The sequence below is a fragment of the Centruroides vittatus genome, unplaced genomic scaffold, assembly GCF_030686945.1.
Source record: "Centruroides vittatus isolate TY-2023 unplaced genomic scaffold, ASM3068694v2 contig_651, whole genome shotgun sequence".
Taxonomy (NCBI): domain Eukaryota; kingdom Metazoa; phylum Arthropoda; class Arachnida; order Scorpiones; family Buthidae; genus Centruroides; species Centruroides vittatus.
Window position 1 is genome coordinate 3,093,978 of NW_027122405.1, and position 16,147 is coordinate 3,110,124.

Consider the following 16,147-nt stretch of genomic DNA (forward strand, 5'->3'; position numbering starts at 1 on the left):
ATATAATTGTTAAAAATAAATTTTTACGATATTTATTTATTTAGTTTCTTTTTAGCTCATCGACACGCACTGACGAAATACTTGAAATCTAACGTAATTCCTATCCAAACGATTTTGCTATGAAGCACAGACAAAACAAGAATGCACTAAAAAGAAACAAATAGATAATCAAAATTTTAAAAAAACGAAAGATATTATTAATTATAAGTTAATAATATTTTATTAAACAGACAGTATAAACTTCGGTAATTTTACCTAAATTATAAGCTCACCAGTGCGCCTATAATTTAACATCACTGAACACTGGTGGTTGGTCGTGGGTTTGCACCTCGCCTGGCCACGTGGAGTTTCCGGATTTTCTGAGAAAACTGGCCCCTTTTGGTACCAAATAAAACATTTTTATGATTGAATAAAACGAAAGTTTCATATCAAATTATTATGATTTTTTTCTATTGTAATTATTTCAGTTTTGTCATTGTATCTATACTGTACATATAAATGCAATTTATTTTTATCTTAAGTCAAGGACGTTCGGCGCCGCTTTCCTGTAAGCCTAGAAGTTTGACAATGGTGTTTGGAAAGTCAGTGGAATCATGCTCGACATTCCAAACGCCATTGTCAAACTTCTAGGCTTACAGGAAAGCGGCGCGAAACGTCCGACGTACACTTTTACTCGTTTAAAACTTCGGCCTCAACCTCGCTATTATCTACTATACATCTGTTGAAAGTAGAATATAAAAAGTTTGCTTTTATCTTAATTGCGAACGATTTACGCGATTTATGAAAAAGAAATGTAAAAAAAGAATCAGAACGCGGTAGCGGCCATACCACGCCGAAAACACCGGTTCCCGTCCGATCATCGAAGTGAAACGGCGTCGGGCTCGGATAGTACTTCGGACGGAGGCGACGTGGGAACGCCGGGTGCTGCTGCCGTTTTACTTTTAGCTTTATTTGCGATGCAACGAATCAATTATTTTCGGCCAATCATACAAGAGCTTTTGCTAATTTTTGAATTTGCGCCTACAGTCTTTACGCAATATTTTCAGTCACTTTCGTACGTAGTCGCTGTCAGTGAAATTTGGTTTTTGTCTTCAGCTGCACACATTTCAATGCCTACGCGGACGTGCAATGTTCCGTCGCACGTTTTCTTAAAATACGCGTTGTCTCACGAAATGTCGACGCCCGTCGTTAACATCGGCCACACAGCAAGATTTTTCGCTAACTTCTTCGCGCCGATCGAGAAACTAATGTCTTCGGCACCACGTTCTTTTTACGTATTATTTGTGTAAGGGAAACATAGCGTCGTATCCCGTGTCGCGATGTCGGCAAACAAAATCAAAAATCCATTATTCCGAAACAAAAATAACTTTCCAACCGGGAATCTTTGGATTCGAAGTGAGACGCCTTGGTCCATCGCACCACTGGTCGCTGTATCGATTTATCGTTCGGTTAATAAAAACAACGCGTATCTCTACATCTTCGACATTCACGTGAAAACCAGTAAGATTCTAATATCGACGACTGACGCGGTTTTTCTTTCAGTATACTGTATTTTATTTTTCTCTTCAAGTCGGTCGACTGCGTGAATCACATCAATTTGCAGTCCAGAGAATATTCACGTCACATGAACAGCATTGTTATTTACGGTCGGGTTTTCTGATAATTGTTTCTCTACCCCCAATAATAATTGATGCTGTAAAAATTACTTTCGAATAAAATCTGGTAAAAATAATGGCACGCTGGAATTTAACTTTAATAAGCTGTCGTCCTAGTGTCTTTTAAATAGAGAAATTTATCGTAATTCAAGAAAGTTACTTCTTTCTACGTGCTGTTCTACTGGCGGGGAAAGTCGAGCGAGAAGTTTTCGCCGGCTTACTTTTTTTTTCACTGTACGTTTTATTGTGCGAAGTTTCTGTTTACTTTAAAGAAGTCGTAGGTGTTCCTTCCGTCTTTTTCGCTCGATTCTTCATAATTCAGATAACGCAATGAATAAGCCCTTTTCCACGCGGCTTAGTAGAATCGACCGCAGGAGTACGCAATGTATTTGAGACAGAGACGCAAAGTTGGCGTTGTGGCAGGGGCCATATCAAGCCGAAAACACCGGTTTTCGTTCGGTCGCCGAAGTGAAACGACGTCGGGCCCGGTTAGTCGGGACGGAGACGACCTCGGAACACCGGGAGCTGCTGCCTTTTGTTTTATTTTTAAATCTTCGTTTATCTATCGCAAAATATGTGTTTTAGGAAACGGGAGCTGATGTTTTGATGAAAGAAGTTTTTTGATATTTGAGAGTTGAAGTGACTCGAAAAAAAAAATTCTTCGACGAACGCGTTTCCCTTCGTGGCAGTCAATAGTGACATTTTTTGACTACCGGTTAAGTCAGCAGCTGTCATGTGTCGCGGGAATCTCAGAGAAAATAAAATCCTAGTATTCCGAAACAAAAATGACGCTCCAGCCGAGCCAGGATTCGAACCTGGAATGTTCTGATTCGAAGTCAGACGCGTTAGTCCGTTACGTCACTGGTTTGATGTCTCGATTTCTCCTTCGGTTAATAAAAACACAACGCGTATCTCCATATTTCCGACATTACAAACACAACGCGTGTCTCCTACCAAAAGTTAAGCACTTTTGGCCGAGATGCACCGGTTTACCAATTCATATATAACTGGAATGCTTTAAAAGAAGAATATAAAGATTTGAGAACTTTTGGGCAATTTAAACAAGTTGTTAAAAACTTGAACTGTGTCTAGTTTTGTGTATTTTCTCTTTTTGCTTTTTTTTTTTTTTTTTTTTGTTTTGTTGATTGTTTATTTTTATATTTGTATTTTTTTTACACTTGGAAAAGGCCAATGGCCACAGTGTTGTTTAGTTAAATAAATAAAATAATTATTAAATTTGATAATCTGATATATATTCTATGAAAACAGTTTTCATTTTTATCACTAGATGGCAATACTGCCTCAATGAGAAATGTGAGGCTTTTGCCAAATTCCCAGCCTTACATTTAAATGCACTCAAAAATATAGGCTATATATATCTTGTTGCGGGCTCTCCTGTACGATATAAAATTAATATTTAGTATAAACTTAGTTGAAATATGGTATCTAACGATGCTATATCACAATTGATATCCAATAAAGGAGGGTACACACAGGCCTCTGAATATAAAAAAGTAAGAAATTATGCCTTGTAGAATGTAATAGATGGTTATTTAAATTTATGAATGTGAATCATTATACGCATATAAACATAAATAAATCGAGAATTATCGTCAATCGGTAATACAAAAGATATGAAAATATAAAAATTGATCCCTTTTCATTATGTTAAATTGAGTTTTCCAGATTTCAATACGGTTGTTCTTTGATCTTAAACCTAGGAGATAAGAAAAAATCCAACAATGAAGTTGTAAGATAGCATATTTGTTTATTCACTGATGCATTGTAATTGTGAGTAGAAAAAGCCATTGTGTTTTTTCTTGAGCTAGTACATTTGCGTGACAGTCGCGACGAATTTCCGTTTATTGTAATTTATATACAGTATATCAAAAGGTAAAGTGAAACAATTAAAGATAATTTTTACATTTGATCATAGAAATTAACAGGAATTTCAGAAATAGAAGTATGATAAGAAGACATTTATTGTTTCTTCTAATTTGTAAATATTTTTATACAAATATGTTAGTTGTTTTTATTATTATAATGATTTTCTAAAACTTCGGAATAATTCTTGTAAAACTCGAGTTTGTTGCTTTTGTAATAGAAGCCTCCCTCGGTTAAGGCCCGCCAGCAGCCTAGTGGATATAACTACTGAACACCAGTTCTAGTTTGCGGGTTGCCCACGTGTATTCCGGGTTTTCTTCAAGTGCCTAACACCTAAATAGGGGTTTCTCATAAAATTCCTCATTTCCGGGAAACATCCTCCCTTGGCAGATCGCCTGTACGTTACGTTTCTTTATCCCTTCAGTCAATTCAATCCGTACTTAAATAAATGAATTTTAACCATTATTGTAACAATAAAATTTCACTATTAGTCGAAATATTTGTAAAACTAATTTATCTACATATTCTACTGTATTCTACGGTAAAATGAATTAAAGACCTGTTTAATATATTGAACTTCACCAGGTTTCTATGCCCTGTTTAAACTTTGTTGTAATTGGACCTCAATTAATTCAAAGAAAAATAAAATTTCACTACTCAGAAATTACGGTGATTTGAAATGAAATGCTTCCTTATTAATCCTTGGTAATTATCATTAATTTGTGCTTTTGCTACCTTCTGGTGTATTTTACAATAAACGTATCCTATTGTTTCTGATCAGTTAAGTGAGCTAAGGGAAAAAGATCATCTAAACTTGCTTCCATCTAAACTCTTTTTTTGTTTTTTTATCAATATTTGGATTGGATTGATGAAATACGCCATGGGCGATTTGCCAAGGAGGATTTCCTTCAGGGAAGACTTTCTATGGTAAGCCGGTCCCTATTTAGGTGCCAATTTGCAGATGAATAAAATCCGGAAAACTCCACGACAATATTCCGTTGGTCTGACCCGAGCCGCGACCAACTATCAGTCTTCAGTGGTTTATCCGTTCGGCTACTAACACACTCATCAAGATCTAGACCAGGTTCCTTAAAATTGCGATATTTATCTGTCATTTGACTGTTGTTAAAGTTGTCTCCCGCCCCCGATAAGAGGGCAGGAGGCAACTTTACATTTCAAATGGGACCATCATATTTTTGTTTTTATTTTCAGATACCCCATTTAACATTAAATTTTTATAAATACAGTATTGTTGTAATTAGAAACATAAAATATTTTATGACATTACGACGATTAATATCGGATCAATAACCGATTTAATGATGCAATCTCAAAGAAAAACTCATAAATCCCGATGCAAAGATCCCGTTACAACGAATAGGATATGTATTTCCTAATATAAGTTAAGACAAATATTCGAAATAAGGTTTTTAAATTTTAATGTGAAATTATTTTATCACAATAATTACGTAATAAATCAATAAAACGAAGAGAATTTTAGTAATTAGGGTAACAAAAGAGCTATTATTAAGTATTCATGTTTGGAGTAACGATATCTTATCTATAACTCAACATACTCGTATGAACATAAAAACTAACAATAGCTATATCATTACGTTATCATTACGTCTATTTACTTCTATTGTTTTCGATCTGCTGACCTCACTTATGTAAATAATACTGGGTTGACTAGCGACAGATTCGTGTGTCGAGTCGCTTGACAACTATTATAGGCATAACAGACGAAATGAAATGAAAATACAATAACTCCTGCTCAAAATTTTGTAATTAAATTATAGTTTTTAATGGGCTATTTTGTTAAGATTGTAATTATAATATATTCTCGATAAGAACATATAAATATTTCAATTTTTTGATGGTTTTCGCGAAGATGTTAGATTTGTTTAAGATAAGATTCTTGTCCGGAATTGAGTCCCGGTTTCTAGATGTTCGGGACTCCAAAATTATCAATGTGCTTTCGTATTTGACAGATGCTTCTCTCGGTGGCCCTCTATAGAGGAAATAATGTAAGTTATTTGAACTGTTGTAGAGTCGTATGCACTACTACTCACTGTTACGACGTGAGGTATAGTATTTGCGTACTTATTGGATGGAAGAATCTGTGTTCTGTGTTCTAGTATTTTAAAAAAAAATCTAACACAAATCGCAAACAATGCAGTAGTCTGTACATATTTGTATCTCGGGGGTGTTCAGGATAAAGAAATAGTCTTAAAACAAAAGGCGCATTCCAGAACATTTTTGCAAATTAAAGCATTAATATCGTTCTCATTCACATGGGAAAATCCCATGGGCCACATGGGGCTTGGAAAAAATCCACAAAAAAAATGTTAGTTCTATAATCTGCCAATAGTTAAAAGTATGGTGCTATACAAGATAAAACGCGTTACAAGAGACAAACAAATGAATAGAAAAGAGAAACCTAAAAGTAATGATTAATTTTTGTGTTGCTCATACAACAATGAAGCGTCACTTGACACTTCACAAGAGTTACTGAAGTGTAAAAGGAGTTTTAAAAAACTATTGAGTTCACTATCGATTAAGTTAATATTGTTTAATACGGCCACTGTTTTTGTAGATCATAAATTGCAATTAGTACACAGTGTGAAACTTGTGAAGAGTAGCCTTTGCATTGCACATTACAATTAACGTTCCGTCAGATAAAACAAATTTTATGTTCGGCACGACTATCAATAGGAATAAGTGACGTATGCTGTGCATTTGTAACTCTCAGCTACCTAAAGAACTGTAAAGAAGCGAGTTTTACGCGAATTTGCTGCTTCCTGAGTTACAAGAACGTTTACTATTAGTGGATTTGCAAGTAAAATTTTTCGAGGAACATTTTTTCTCTCGACTTGCATAATGTAACTACCAAATTTGGTTGACTCCCAGTCTCATGATAGAATCTCAGAAAGTCTTAAGTACGAAATATTTTATGTCCACCCTGTATATTAAGAAAAACTAAAATAAGATTTCCAAAATTAAGTACAGTAATCTTAACACGTAGAATTTCCGATTTTCGGGCATCACCAGTGGCCGAGTGAATAAAACCACTGAACACTGGTAGGTCGCGAGTTCGGGTCTAACGAGTTTCCACTTGTGAAACACCTAAAAAGGGGCCAGTTTCCCATAGAAAGTCCTGCCGGGAAGCATTCTCCTTGGCAGATCGCCCTTATATTGTATCCCTGTATTTAATCAACTCGATCGATGTTTTCTGAGAGCCTTTTCGAGTCAAGTGTCTTAAAATGGGAACAAAATCCCACACATTTTTGTTAGGAATTACCTTTCGTTTTATGCACAAGTTTTAGTTTTTGAACATACTATCTTTGGGATATAGTCCGTGTTGACGTCACTAAAGCACTAAAGACTTTGATAAATTTTCATTTTAATCTTCAACTATTGTTTAACAGAGTTGAAGAATATTTTCTTTTGCAATGTCCCTAAAGTGAATTATCACGTGTTGTTGAGTTTGGACTTCAAGGAGACCACATCACGACGAACCATTGTTTACTAAACTTGTATTCGAAATACTTTCTAACTGGGAGATCCAGGAAATTCTTACAGACTGTGGAGTCTCTGTGTGTAAACAATACATAAGATAATGAATGTTTCCAAACATTTTTTCTTTATTTTGGTTATCCTAATAATATGAAATGCTAATGAGTAGCAAATCCTCTCCCGGCTGTCAAATATAACAGGTCAAAAAAGACCCCCAAAATTTTTACATTTTTGGTCTCAAGGAACGGTAAAACGTAGAGAAATACAAAAATTGGCATTTTTTCTGTCTGTCTGGTTGTTAGTGTACATTAGTGTATTTTGGGGTACGATTTTGTCACTCACTTCGAAGCTTTATAACTTCTGTACTTCCTGTTGAAAAATTTTGCAGGGAGGGTTGTATATTAAGAAGACTGATGCTATTAAATTTTGGTGGTTAAAGGTCGAGGAAGTGGGAAGATAGAGGGGTCGTGTGTCACATCTCGTTTGGGTCGAACTTAATGAAGATTTTATTCGTTATCAGCATTTACAATTATCTATATATAAAACTCGTTTCTATTATCAAAATGAAGCTTTTTCTATTTTATAATAATAATTAATAAATATAAAACGTTTTTTTTTTTTAAATACAATATCATAACAGTTGGTGCCACACGCAATTTTAAATGTTGCTGCAGGCAAAGTTACTCAACTCTTTGCTTGATTTTATTTTATTTCAAACAATTAAAACGACTCGATTTTATAAAATAATTTATACATTCGATTTTAAAAATAATGATCGCGACACTAGCACATTTAAGATGTCCAGCCACAATTACACCCATTTTAAGAGACTCTGACCCACAATGAGGTCGGCCACCTCATTATGAAACGGATAAAGGAAAAGGGAAAGGAAAAGAGATAAAGGAAGGAATGATGCTCCAGACAACATTCCTCATCCTTTATCCACGGAGTCTCTTTGGGAATACAGATTCAAACACCTTATAAAGCGGCTATCCGGCAGCCCAATTTAAAAATAAATGTAACTCAATTGTATTAAGATTTATATTAGTCAGAAAGTGGGACTAAAGATGAATTAATAAGAAGAGTTATTCTAGTTCGATAAAACTTAAATTCCAAATTCACAAAATTAATATTATTTCAAAAAATAATCTTAATTTTAAGTCATTCTAAGTTAGAGAGACTCGAGCGGATAAAACCACGGACAACTAGTAGTTGATTGCGGGTTTGCGCTCGACCAATGGGCTGGCCAAGTAGAATTTTCCGGGTTTTCTTTACGTTTCCAACACCTTAGGACTAAGTTTTCTTATAGGAAGTCTTTCCGGAAGGCACTTTCCTTGACAACTTACCCAAGTGTTGCGTTGCCTTTCCCATCAATGCAATCCAATCTGATCCTAATTTAGAGGGGAAAATACATGTTAATTAAGATTCTGTTTAACTTCGTGACAAGAAGAAGAAATTTCTTCCGGGATCGAGACCCGAAACCTTAATTTTTTTTTTTAATTAAGACAAACTTTATATAATTTTTTGCTGGATAAAGTTCTTATTTACATTAATTCAATGATCTTTGATATAACTTGATGTCTTTTAGACAAAAAAGATGTTAGAGGACTAACTTGTAGTCCATATTTCTATTTAATTAAATTTTATATTTACTTCAGACAACTTGAATTCTAGTGATAAAATTTGACCACCAATGGTCGAATGGATAAAATCGCTATACGCTAGTTTGCACGTAACAAAAAGGAAACTTCGGTTTTCTTCGCCCGTCTAGCACCTAAATAGAGTATATTTTCTATGGGAGACGTTGGGAGACCCCTCCCCTCCCTCATATTTTCTATGGGAGACGTCGCTCATGGCTTATACGATCAATCAAATCCACAAATAAATTGTAATCTCTGACACAAATAATTATTTAAAACCTTTCTGAATGTTTTTAAATTCACCGAATTTGTCTTCAATTTTCATAAATATTAATCTGCCCAATCACCTATAGGCCTATAAGCTCTGAATCATGTTCATTTACTTCTCCAAAAAAAAAAACAAAAGAAAAAAATTATAAATACAAGTTAAAATATAAAGGTTTTACCTTACACAAATCTTATTTAACCTAAAGTGCTAATGGCATTTTTAGTACTTTATTCTACATTTAACAGACACATCTAGGAAAAATATTTCTATCGCCTTGGAATAGAATGTCAATATCATTATTTAAAGTTTAGGAAACTCGATTTCGGAATTTGAGGAAATGTTAACACGAAGGAAGCATTGACCCTAAAATAACGAAAAATTCAATAATCCCCAATGCTCCTTTCGCGTTAAATGAAATTTTCTGGCCTCTCTTCTGTTCTATCGATTAGCAAATTATTTTTTTAATAGCTAGATATATACTCGGATATAATAAAATATACAATAGCAGAATTATGTGAATGATATCAAAAATATTAAAAATTTTTATGCTCTGTCGGTTACGGTGTATAAAACATCTCGTCGATCAGACACGCTACCTAATATGATAAGTAATAATTATTAACTAAACCAAACCTTTGAAAATATACTATTCTACATAATATAATTTTTTGATATTCGATTTTTAAAAAAGTGATTGAATATTCAACAATTATTAACTGGATAGAATATTCAAAGTTGCAACCTCATTAATAATTGTACATTGGATCTCCAAAATCTTTATATTTTTAGACTCGGGACCCTGAAACATTCGTATGTTTTAATAACATAAAGATTAATTATAATAATATAATAATTATTATTATCGCAAATACTCTGTTACTCGGGGGATAAGGAAATACAAATATTAAAATATACATTTATACATTTTGAAAAATCACTGGATTCACACCAATAACAGTTTTTATTTAAAAAGTTGATATATTTATTTCCAATGAATATTGAACTTTTATTTAGTCGTAGTTGAATTACTAGTCTCTTTACATTTATTCCCAATAGTTTGTTTATATGAAGGTATTTTTAATATTTTTGAATACCGTGAAAATGATAAGTGGACTGCTATAAACTATTTCGATCCTCGATTTAAAATAGCAAACGGTATATTTACAAAATATAGAAAATGCAGAAGATACAAAAACGTCTTCACTTCCGCCCTTTCCAACAACAAGGAACTAACAAAGTCTTCCTTCGCAGAAATCATCTTTTATTGTAGGCTATGATTCTGCTACAATATGCAAAACAGTTGAAAAACTAATCAATCCCTATTAAATAAAAGTTAAACAAATATGGAGAGAGCGGACGAATACCACGTAATTTAAAAATAATTTAAACACTGTAGAGGAAACTTTTTCGCCTCCTTCTTTGTCTCTCAAGTTTTGAGCCTAAAAGTGGTACGTAAATTGTATCAACGGCTTTTCCATATCTATGAAACTCGTAAATACTTGTGCTTTTTAGACAAATGGAGTTGAATTACTGATGATAACAAAAATATCGCAGATTTTGTACCTTTGTTTCTTACGTATGCGTATTGAAATTTAGATTCTAAATCCATTTCTCTGGTCCATTGCTGAAATTCTTTTGCTAGGATTACTGTGAGGCATATTGTTCGATAGTTATTGGGAAGAAGTTTATCTCCTTTTTTAAATATCACGTAAAGCTAGACGGAATTTCAAGAAGCAGGATATGAAAAGTATCATACATTTTATTAAATCACTTAGTCCTTACGAGATTTGGTAGTAATTTAAGAAATTTAATCGTAATATGATCACTGGTGTCACACACAATTTTAACTTTTTTGTCGGAAAAGTTACGTAACTCATTGCTGGAATTTGTTAAATTTACAAGTTGTAGTTACATTCTCGTAAGAAGACATTTCGATACCGGTTTAATTAATTTAGATTACAATATTTATTTATTTATTAAACTTACAATCAATAGAACGAACAGTAAGAGGTAGCTTTCCATTTGAGAAATTCAAATGTAGGACCTACCTATATACTTGTATACGAGATAAATTTAAAGAGAAAAAAGAAAACACAAAAAGTAGCAACTTAGTTAGTCAACACCTCAATTATTTACTAATAAACTAACGAGGAATTGAATGTAAAAAGTTAATTAGTTAAATTAATAAAAATTTATTTTAATTATATTATAATTTTTCTCAAATTATTGAACATTAGTCGCGGGGGAACATTAGTCGGGTAGTGGCATACCCGAACAGCGGGCCAGCCGCTTAGAGTTTTCCGTGTTTCTTCACGTTTCTAACACCTAAATAGGGGCCTGTTTCCTATAGAAAGTCATCCCGTTAAGCACCCCTTTTGTTAGATCGCCTTGTGTCGCGTTGTCTTATCCCATCAATCCAAATTTTTCTCCATCCTAAGTTAAAAATTCGAAATTTAAATTTCTTAAATGTAATCAAAATTGAATTTACTTAATCGAATATTAATTTGCTCTTATGCTAATTTAATAAGCGAAAAAAAAATCCAAACTAATGGGTTATTTGAAAAATAGTCTCTAGTTTATTTTACGTTTTTAATTTACGTTTCTCTTATAAAATTAAATAACTTATTTTTATATATTTTAAAAGACTAATAATTCAAATTTTATCTTTATTTTAAATTATAGAATTTGCTTTTGATTAGACATAATCAATTTTTTATGCATTTATTATTAGATATTTTATTCATTTAAAAAATAATAATAAATGTCTGATTGATTGTTGTTGAGACTTGAAACTGCAAAAATGATCATCATGCTACTTTACTGTCGGAATTTTTTTCTGTGGAACGATGAAAATTACAGTTGTTAAGTCGTTCATGTGTTTTACAAACGACTTAGGTCATTAATGCGCTTGAAAATGTCTGGAGAAATGCCTAATGTCTGCTTCCTTCATGCTTAAAACGGATCACTTGTACTAATGAATTTATAACAAGATATCGAGCAACGTTCATTTTAAAACAATAATTTGATGTTGTTGCTGAGTCGAAAACAATATTCAACTAATATTCCTTTCGCCGATTACTTTATAAAAGAGGAAATTCCTCTGTGCAATGATTGAAAACCTGTAAACGGCTGATAGAGATTGATTTGATAACTTATATCAACTTGGGAAAACGTGGAGATAAAATGAAATGTGCGCAGTAAATGGGGGGGAGCGAGTACAGATAATTTCTAATTTATAGAGTGACAGCTTCTCGAAAGGTGAGAAAGCATTACAATTCTATAAACCACATAGAATTGTGCTTACAGAAAGGCTTATAGAGTTGTGTTCGTTCTCAAAATCTGTTCGATCGATTTTGATTAAACTTTGCCATTTTCCATTAATTACGACGAGGAATCCGAAAATGTAATAAAAAATGGAAATCCGTGGCTTCGTTTTCGAGATGTAAGATCGTTGCACAAGCGCGCGCGACCAAGCGACTTTGTCGTGCGATGTTCCACGGTCGCCAGCACGTCGTCTACGGACTTATAGAACTCAGTTCGTTCAATTTAATGGGTCGATTTTGATAAAACTTTGCCATTTTCTAATAATTGAGATAAGGAATTCAAGAATACAATGAAGGTCCATCTATGTAAAAAAGTCCATGGCTTCGTTTTCTATATACATATACTATATTCTGCATTAAAGTGACAATAGCGAGGTTGAGACCGTAAGTTTTAAACGCGAAAACGTGTACGTCGGACGTTCAGCGCCGCTTTCCTGTAAGCCTAGAAGTTTGACAATGGCGTTTGGAATATCGAGCATAATTCCACTGACTTTCCAAACGCCATTGTCAAACTTCTAGACTTACAGGAAAGCGGCGCCGAACGTCCGGCGTAAAACGGCGCGTTTAAAACTTACGGTTTCAACCTCGCTAATGTCCGTGCTTTCTGATGCGACTGAGAGCGCCCAACGGAATTTAGGCCTAGGGGTCAAAAATAAAAACATCATTGCGTGCGCCTAATGAAAAATAGGCGTGAAAACGAACAAATCACAAGAACAAAGCAATGGCCATCGATTGCTTTGTTCTTAGATCTCCTCTTCTGTGTCTAACAAGTGCAGAGATCGCTTCTTTCATTCTGGCTCCGCCTCAATTTCATCGCGATGTGACAATATTGCGCGATATCCTAGTTAATTTTTAAAATAACGTTAAATAATAATATTATTTAGCGTTACTTTTATATCAAGACACCGAAGACCGAGCACTAAGCAATCACGGGACTCTTCTAAGTCACTCGAAGCTCCAAGTTCCTCGCGAGTGCACGGGTCTGGCACCCACGAAGCGCGAAGCCCGTTAACTGTATAGACAAACCAGAACGACTGAACGATCACGATAGAATATTAACTGCCCCATCAAAAAATAAAAATATATACTTCGAATAGCCACGAATTACTTAATTGTAGCATGACTTGACTTAAATAATTAAAATTTTTTCACGGATTAGTTCTTTATTTGATTATGTAAATGTATCCCGAAGAAAATCCTATTTTTCTCTAAATTTGTACACATATATATGTGTGAAAATTAGACACGATATATTGGGGAAAATGGGTTACATAAAGCGCTAACGGGTACAAAAGTCTTTAATTAATATTCTTCCTAACCATAAAGAAAAATATTAGAAGAATAAATTCAAATACCGTCTTACGGTGTACATAACTTGATATGATCTACGCAACGTTCTTTTACAAGCTACATTTCTTTAATAATTTGTCATTTTATATCTGAACTTTAAAAAAAGTTAAAGTAAGTAAATAGTTCAAAAGAATTTGTCATGGATGCTTTTAAAGATTGAACTATCCAATATTTGAATGCAATGAATCTATTAAAGAAATCTCACAATTGATACTTCTTTTACTTTCCGTGATTTTATACATAATAGTATGGCGATCAGTCAAAAAATGACCTCCCAGATTTTTACATTTTTGGACTTATGACACCTTGAAACGTCGAGAAATGCAAAACAATTAGGGGTAATTTCTGTATGCATAGATGTGTGTGGGGGACACGATTTTGTTTACCCTCTTTGAAGCCTAATATCTCTTCGGCTTTTTGTCGGAAACTTCTGAAATTTTGCACGGAGGTTTGTGTATTAGGGGCGTTGATGCCATTAAATTTTGATGGTTGAAGGTCGAGGGATGAGAGATAATGGGTAGTGTATCTCCAGTAGGGTCGGGCTTAATGACGATTTTACTCGTTATTAGCATCTGCAGTTTTTTTATAAAACCCATCCTCTACCCTCAAAATTAAGCTTTTTGCCATTTTATAATAGTTAAAAATATAAAAAGATTTTTAATAAAATATCATAACAGATGGCGCCATCAAAATTTTAAATGTTGTCGGGAAAGTTGAGCAACTCGTTGCTGATTTATTTTAAATTACTAAACCGTTTTATTTAACTTACTTTGCGTAGTGTCTTCAAATCTAGTAACTCAAATTTGTAATTAAGATAGGTCTCTACTTAAAGTTGGTCTTCTAAGTCCGACAACGATGCATTTTAATGATGTTTTAGGACTTTAGGTGATGGCCCTATCCCAATCTCGAAAAACATGACCAAAATATAATTTAATTAGTAACAAGAGACAAATAGAATGGTAACGAGCAATTATTTATTGTGACATCGTCATAAAGCCAGGCTGCAATTTTTAATTATAGTTTTAATTTATTTAATTTAAAATATATGCTTTCCACCTCAAATCAATAATGTCTTACTCCTGAACACCATACTTTTCCGTTAGCAATGAAGTCGTGCCGGTCATCTATCTAACTCCTTTCAAGGGAAGTTTTAAATTGAAATAATATGACTTCTGGTTTGCATCGGACGTTCGTATATAATCGGGGCCTCCTGCTTTCTATATCTGGTTTTAACTTTCGTGTATCTAACTCCATTCTCGAGATTCAAGAAGGACAAACGGACGGACAACGACAGACTATTTATAGGCTACAATTTTTTTAAATTGCAGCTCAATTATATTTATAAATAATATTTCGGACGTGTGTTGTATGTTCTGTTTGTGTGCGAGTGAAAGCATTGTAGTGAAGTGAAAATGTGCCACCCATCTTTAGTTTCTTAAAAAATTATCAAAAGTAAAATTCAATCAGTAACATCATTTATAAATGCTATTTTAGACAGGAGATATATGTATAGTGATGTATAAGGCGAGGCTGATGCAATGCCGAACATTTATAAAAAAAATTTTTTAATTTTATATAAATTTATATACTGTAATATACTTGAAAATTGGAATAGACAGATTCAAATTTCAATTTTTTATACGATTAAGTAGTTATTTATAGGAATTTTATGCACAGTTTAATTTTGAACTATGGATAAAATATTGTTTTGTTATTTTTGCGGTGGCAGATTAAGACATTCGGGGCTCCTGGTGGAACAAAGCCGGAATACTTCACTTAGAACTGATTTATTACCCCTTTATCATTTGTCGTAGTTCAAGTCGAAATAAAAAATTTCTTATAGCATTCTGCTTTATCCTTAAGCAATAGAGCATAAAAAAAATCGTAACAATATTTGCTTAGTAAAATATTACAAGTACATATTTTTTAATAAATCGAAAGTGTAATTGGGGCCACTGGCGGATGCCGGATCCGACACCCGCTTAATCCACCTCGACCTATTTGCCCTTTTCCGTCTCGTGCACTCTAAGAGGCTTTTTCTCCGTGTCCATTGTGGGTCTGATCGAACCCACAATGGGACGGCCGGATGGTGAGGGACGGGATAAGACATATCCAAGACGGCCCATTACTAAAAATTTCTGAAATTTTTCGCCCGGGTTCGATCCCGGTTCCCCAGAGCGGTAATGACACCTGACCTTAACGAATTCTCTTAACGTCTTAACTGTGCAAGTATATTACCAACCTCGATATTAGTCAGAAGTAACGTTATAAGAAAGAACTGAACTAAAATATATAGCGTGCCGCTGCTAATTCATTCGAATATATTCGAATTTTAATATATTTTTGTTTTTATTCTGGAATTCTCAATTGAAAACGTCTTTTAATAAAGGAAAAAGTGTTTGCGTTATAGCGAATTTTACTTCTGTTTCTTTATTCTCGACATCATTTTTTTTTATATTTTATTTTATTGCAATGTATCCCGTAATGCATTTATTCCAATAGAATAAAATT

General features: G+C 33.7%; 1 pseudogene; it reads left to right on the plus strand.

Moving 5' to 3' along the window:
- The first annotated feature begins 814 nt into the window (after window positions 1-814).
- LOC136979942 (5S ribosomal RNA) lies at window positions 815-933 on the plus strand (annotated as a pseudogene).
- Window positions 934-16,147: the final 15,214 nt, after the last annotated feature.